General features: G+C 35.4%; 1 pseudogene; it reads right to left on the bottom strand.

Annotated features, from left to right (window-relative positions):
- Positions 1-1,038: 1,038 nt before the first annotated feature.
- LOC110259459 (olfactory receptor 4C11-like) lies at positions 1,039-1,972 on the bottom strand (annotated as a pseudogene).
- Between the last annotated feature and the right edge of the window lie 4,786 nt (positions 1,973-6,758).

Genomic DNA, 6,758 nt, shown 5'->3' with positions numbered 1-6,758 from the left:
TACCAAGTTGCAGAGTTCCCATTGGGGCGCAGTGGTTAACGAATCTGACTAGGAACCATGAGGTTGTGGGTTTGGTTCCTGCCCTTGCTCAGTGGGTTAACGATCCAGCATTGCCATGAGCTGTGGTATAGGTTGCAGACAAAGCTCGGATCCTGCATTGCTGTGGCTCTGGCATAGGCTGGTGGCTACAGCTTCGATTGGACCACTAGCCTGGGAACTGCATATGCTGCAGGAGCAGCCCAAAGAAATAGCAAAAAAACAAAACAAAAAAAAAAAAAAAAGAAAAAAAAAAGAATGCTACCAAGTTGGGAATGGAAGCAAATGGTAGAGTAGAAGAACATGGAGCTTATCTCCCTCAGGTACATCAGAAATACATCTTTATGAGGAACAATTTTCACAGAATACCTACTGAACACTGGCAGAAGATCTCTTAAAACCAAAATTGCAAGAAAGATCAGCATGTAACTGAGTTGGATGAAAGAACAAAAAAGAGTTAAGATGGGACCTGTGGGAGTCCCCTTGTGAATTTATTTTTTCATGTACATGTTATCTTTTTATTTTCTTCCTTTTATCTTCATCTCTTCATCTGAATGTAAATAACTATGATCAGTGTTTGTCTGGATCTGTGTGTGTAACGGTGCTGGTGTTAGGGAGGTTTGGATTAGATGAATGAACATTGGAATCAAGACATTTTCACTCACTTTGGCCTTTCTCATCCATGGTATGATGATGTTGAGGTACGAGTGTACACTGAACTTTGTCATGCCCCAGAAAGTAAAAATAATGAAAAAAAGTCATGTTATTTTACCAAATTTATTTCAAAATAAACTTTCACAAAAGAACATGGTTAGAATCAATAAATTTGTTCTACTTAAAGAATGAGAAACCTTGGCATTTATCTTGCCTGTGCACTCAAAAATATTGTCATAATCTTAAATTTGATTTATGTTATTCCTGCAATAGTCAGACATTACGTTGTATATCTGCACAGAATCAGCCAAACCATGAATCAGTTAGTAGTCAGGCCAAGCCCACAATTCATATTTTGCGTTCTGAATAAATTCTGACATGCCATAACTTTCTCATAGCATTCTTCACTTCTGCATTCCTCAGGGTGTAGATGAGTGGATTGAGAAAGGGTGTTCCAATAGTATAAAATATTTCCACCATTTTGTCAATGGGGAATGTGGTTGGGGGGTGTGTGTATATAAATATACATGGACCAAAAGATAAGCCAACTATAATGACATGGGAAGTGCAAGTGGAGGGAGCTTTTTTCCTCCCTTCTGCACTGTGGTTTCTCAGTGAATGCACGATGACAATGTATGAGATCATCAGTACTACAAAACTGCTTGCACAAAGGGCCCCACTATTAAATGCCACCAGGAGATTCATCACATAAATATCCATGCAGGCAAGTTTCAACAAGGGCTGCATATCACAGCAATAGTGATCAATCAAATTGGATCCACAGAAAGGTAATCACAAGGCCAGGATAACCTGAGCCATAGAATATATAAAAGACCCTATCCATGCAACAACAATCAGGATGATGCAGACCTGGCGCCTCATGATAGTTGGGTAATTCAAGGGCTTGCAGATGGCCACATAGCAATCCATGGCGTTGAGGATGAGGACAAAGATCTCCATGCATCTGAATAAATGCAGTGCAAAGACCTGAGTAAGGCACTCAATTGTAAGATGTGATTTTCTTTTTAGACAGAGAATCTGCAATTAGTCCAGGGGCTATGGAAGTTGAAAAGCAGGCATCAACCAAGGACAAATAAAATAGGAAGAAGTACATGGGGCTCCCATGTGTTTGGCTAGACTTGATGGTCACAATAATAAGCAAATTGCCCCCCAGAGTTCCCACATAGAAAATGAAGACGATCACAAACACCATTTTTTGCTTTTTAGGATCCTGTGTCAATCCTAACAGGATGAACTCAGTCATACTCTTGTTTTGCTGCATTGTTTCACTAAATGAGGAGAAATAACTGTTTAGACAAATCTACAAAGGAGAAAGGAAAGAAAAATTATGATATGAATACTATGGTTGGTGGCCAAATATATACACATGAATGTGGAAATGCCACTTTCTAATGGGTACTTATTTCCTACTGTGTCCCAATTTTATCGAACAAGATGGAAATCATAATACTTATTCAACCATTTTCCAAGCTTGTATATGTAAATAATGATATAAGAAATAGAAAAACAATGAAAAAGTCACTGATTCTTTAGACAATGAATATTATTTTTTTTAATTTGGCATACGTGAATAACTTTTCCAGCTGAAGGTTTTCTTTTCAGTTTTTATCAAGGACATAGCAATATTAGGGCTTCCTGTTGCAGCAGTAGAGAAAATTTTTCCATAACTTACTCCATGTGTTTTCACATCTTGAATAAAGCACACAGCGATAAAATACTCTTCAAGTAAATATTGTATTGAGGAATAATTGTCTAAATATTTCAGAGTGTCAGTAATAATAAAACATAAGTATGCACACACACACAGGATAGAAGGTAGGGTATAGAGAAAGAAACAAACATAAATTTTTATCAATGAATGCCAAGCCAGTGTTCCAGCCCATCACGAAATTTATTTGAATCTATTACTTTAAGCTTATGTTTTTACTTTACTTCTCAAAACTTTCTTATTGTGTACAATTTTAAGTTCAGCTTCTGTTATTAGTAGGAGCCCCTATTTAAAATCATATTATGTTGTCCAAAGTTAAATGTATCCCCTTTTTCATTATTTTTTGGTCTTTCAATATATTTTCTTATGACACAGGGGCTCACTAAAGGAAGAAAATAGACGGAGAACAAGTTCCAATTCATATCTGAAACTTCAGTAGAATTCTTGTAATATGCATCCTTAATGACTTGTACTCTTTTTTTCAAGTAAGAGAGGTGGAAAAGCAAGAAGACACAATTTATTCATATGTAGCTATATATGCCAAACATTGGACAAATTTTTTGTGCCCTTATATTCTACAAATTGTCACATAATCCATGACAAATTATAATTACCAAAGTGGTATATTATATTTACAACTCATACCAGGCAGAAGCATAATTTTCAAGTATAAATGGATTTCACTTATTAATCTTAGAAAAATACTGTAAACTAAATGAGGTGCAACAATTAATTTTAACAGAGACTCTTTACGAATAAGAATTAAACATGGGAAAATGCTCAATTTCATTCACATCTAAATACATTTACACTGTCTCCATTTTGATAACTTTTTCACCTGCCATCTATTAAAGTATTTTTCATGATGCAAAGTCTGTTGATACAGAGTTCTGACATGTTGTGGATACTCGTGAATCCCACCTGTTTTTGTAGGAGGATAAATGGGTACAATCTCTTAAGGGGTTATTTTCAGCATCTACAGTATTACAACTGCATGAAGACTTGAGTCTAGTGATTCCATTTTCAACAAATATTCTCATTTCCAAGGACAAAGACAATCACTGCACTACTTTCTGTAGTAGAAAGATGAGAACAGATTTAAACTACATGTGAAGAGAGCTTAATAAATACAGAATGGTTCTTTGATACCAGCTATTGCATAAGCCATTGATAAAAACAAAACATATAGATATGCCATGGTCTGTAAAGTACATCTGAAAGTTAAAAATAGGAGGACAGCTTTGTGTATTAGGATGATCAGTATTAATTAAAAGCAGGATAGTACATATTATACACATGTATACCCATGTATAAGCAAATTATATTTAGATGAATGGAAGCAAAATTATGTACTGGAGTCTCTGTGTGAAAAAAAAAAAAAGAAAAAGAAAAAACTACCTTCTTGGTATCAGAGCCATGAGCCATACCTAATTTTTAAGATGCACTTTTTGTTCAAGCTCGAAATACATCACTATCTTGTATTGTATTAAAAAAATAAAGCCTTTTGCAACTCCAGCTTAGGGCATGATCTGTTATTCACACTGAAATAACCCTGAACCATGGCAACTGTCTTGTGATATAGGCAGGAAGGACTATGATATTTTTTGTGACTAGAAATACTCAACTGCATGAGTTAGATCTGTGTCCACTAAAGAGGTAGTTATGGAACTCCATGCTTTTTAATAGCTCATACACCAGTATACTATCTTTAACAAAATTTTCAGTGGTTTTCTTAGATGCTTTCTGAGAATACCATGATCAATATTATTCAATAAACAAATGAAAAATTATTTGCTGTATATTTTAATTAAGAATATTGTATAAATATCTCTCCTTACCCATATATGTATATTTATACAAATATATAAATAGATAGGCACATATATATAATTCACATAACATTCTTATATCTACATACCTTTAGATATGTAGATATCTACATTTTACAAATTTCATCTATAAAGTGATGTATATTGAAATAAATTACTGAACTTGAGCATCTAGACAGTAGAATGTATTTAACAAATTTTTGTTGAAGGAATGAAAGAATTAAGAAAATATCCTGTAGATATAATCTAGTACTATTTTTCACTATACTATGCTCAGATGGCACTGAGGCAAAGGGAAGCCTGCATTCTGCTATATCCATCATCAAGTCATCATGTCTGTGGAGCATATGCTGAAACTCCTAAACAGATATTATTTCCTTGTCATTATCTCTCACAACCTCAGTTTCAATACCCATGACCTAGCAGTGCTCATTTCCATCAGAAGCTGCTGTGCATGTCCTTCGTTTCTATCATCACACTTTAGAATGTAGAACATGCCTACAAATGTCCTGAGCTTTCTCTCTGTCCACAAGTGTGTTGTATGTATTAGGTACCAATGGCACTAAACAGATTCACTTTCTCCAAGTGTTATATAAACCTAAGTTAATCCCCAACACAAGTCTTACCAGCTTTGTAGGAGTTCATGCAAAGGTTCATGCTCAGTTGTCCTCTTTTCATCCCAAGGCTATTTGGACCTTTTTTACTCACATGAACTTTTTTTTAAAGGTCCTAAAATTCTGTTTATCTGGAACCAGGATTTCTTTGATCTCACAAGGAGGCTAATGTTCTAATCTGCACACCAGAAGACAGACTAAGTGAATCCCAGATTCATTCTACACTTTCTGAAATCCACCCTCACATAAGATTTTGACTGGGGGAGTACATCTCTTTTGCCTTCTCTGGAGGAGTGTTTAAACATAGATGATGCAAAATATACAATTCTTGGGGAAGGTCATTCCCTAAAGTGTCCCTTCCTTTCCAATTAAGATTCATGAGCCAAATGTGATATGAAACTTCATTTTTAATCTATCTTATTATATTATGAAAAAAATACAGGGCTTATCCTTGAAATTAAAGATGTTTATATCTGTCATAAGTGGCATCATTTCACTAGGAAAAAAAATAATGATGATCTCCTAGTACCCCAGTATTGGTTACTAATATCATTTTCCAAATAATGAATTGGGGCTTTATGAAAAAATTGGCTAGTTCTAGGTCTGGGGCAGCATCCTGCCGAGTTAGAAATTAGGAAACTGCTAAACCCTACACAGTGATGGGGATACACTGAAGGAAAACATTAACCTAATGAAAGACCCCCTGATGCCCAAAGCTGGGGGAAAAAAATAACGTAGAATTGAATTTAACTCAAAGTACAAAATAAATATTCATAAGTTATAGTGAAATGAATAACTAGGGAAATTACTAGTACATATGGGAGCATAGGTGGTATTCCAAATCTTTTATATTTATACTCTCTCTCTGCAAAATCTTCAGTGATTAAGTGTGAGGAAGTTACCTCCTTCCAAAGGCAACGCTGTGGCATGAGGGAAAATAGTAAATTTACAGTGAAGAAATATGACAAATAGCACCTGAGTCGGATGATCAAGGTTAAAATCAAGAGTTGTAATCTACTTGGAGAGTACATACCCATTGATAAAACATGATGAAAATTGTACCCTATCACTGTGGTCTTTCTTTTTGTGTTTTTTGTTTTTGTCTTTTAAGGGCTGCACCCATGTCATATGAAGGTTCCCAGGCTAGGGGTCTAATCAGAGCTGTAGCCGCTGGCCTATGCCTCAGCCACAGCAATGTGGGCTCTGAGCCGTGTCTGCGACCTAGACCACAGCTCATGGCAATGCCAGATCATTAACCCAACTGAGAAAGGCCAGGGATCGAACCCGAAACCTCATGGTTCCTATTTGGATTTGTTAAGCACTGAGCCACGATGGGAACTCCTGTGGTCTTTCTAATACATAACTCTGCTCTAATTGTGAGTAAAACATCAGACAAACCCTAATGGAAGGGTTTTATACAAAATTTCTGACTAGTACTCCACAAAAATATCAAGGTCAAGGTCATTCAGAAAAGAAAATCAGAGAAACTGTCACTATTTGGAGGGACTGGAGAAATCTTGACACCTGGATGCAATGAGGTTTCAAGAATCAGATTCTGGAGAGAAACAGGGCATCTGTAAAGACTAATGAATCTAGTTAGTATGGATTTCTGATAAAAATAATGTAATAGTGATGGGTGATTAATTATGACAAATATACCATACTAATAAAAGATGATAAGAGGGGAAGCTGAATAAGGTTGTATGGAAATTTTCTGTGTTGTTTTTCCAGGCTACCTATAAATATAAATATTTTGCAAAGATAAAGTTTATGGAAAGTGAATGGCTTATTTTATTTAACATGTTCACTCACTTTATCTGCATTGTAGCATGTGTCAGAAACTCATTCTTTTAAATGTTGCATAATACCCTGTATATCACATTCTGTTTATCTATT

Source organism: Sus scrofa, chromosome 1 (genome assembly GCF_054392235.1).
Source record: "Sus scrofa isolate SSC_HxYL_T2T_F1_AM1 chromosome 1, Sscrofa_HxYL_maternal_Yorkshire_Landrace_v2.0, whole genome shotgun sequence".
NCBI classification, from domain to species: domain Eukaryota; kingdom Metazoa; phylum Chordata; class Mammalia; order Artiodactyla; family Suidae; genus Sus; species Sus scrofa.
Note: the sequence above shows the minus strand (reverse complement) of the source record. Positions and strands in the feature narration are given on the sequence as shown.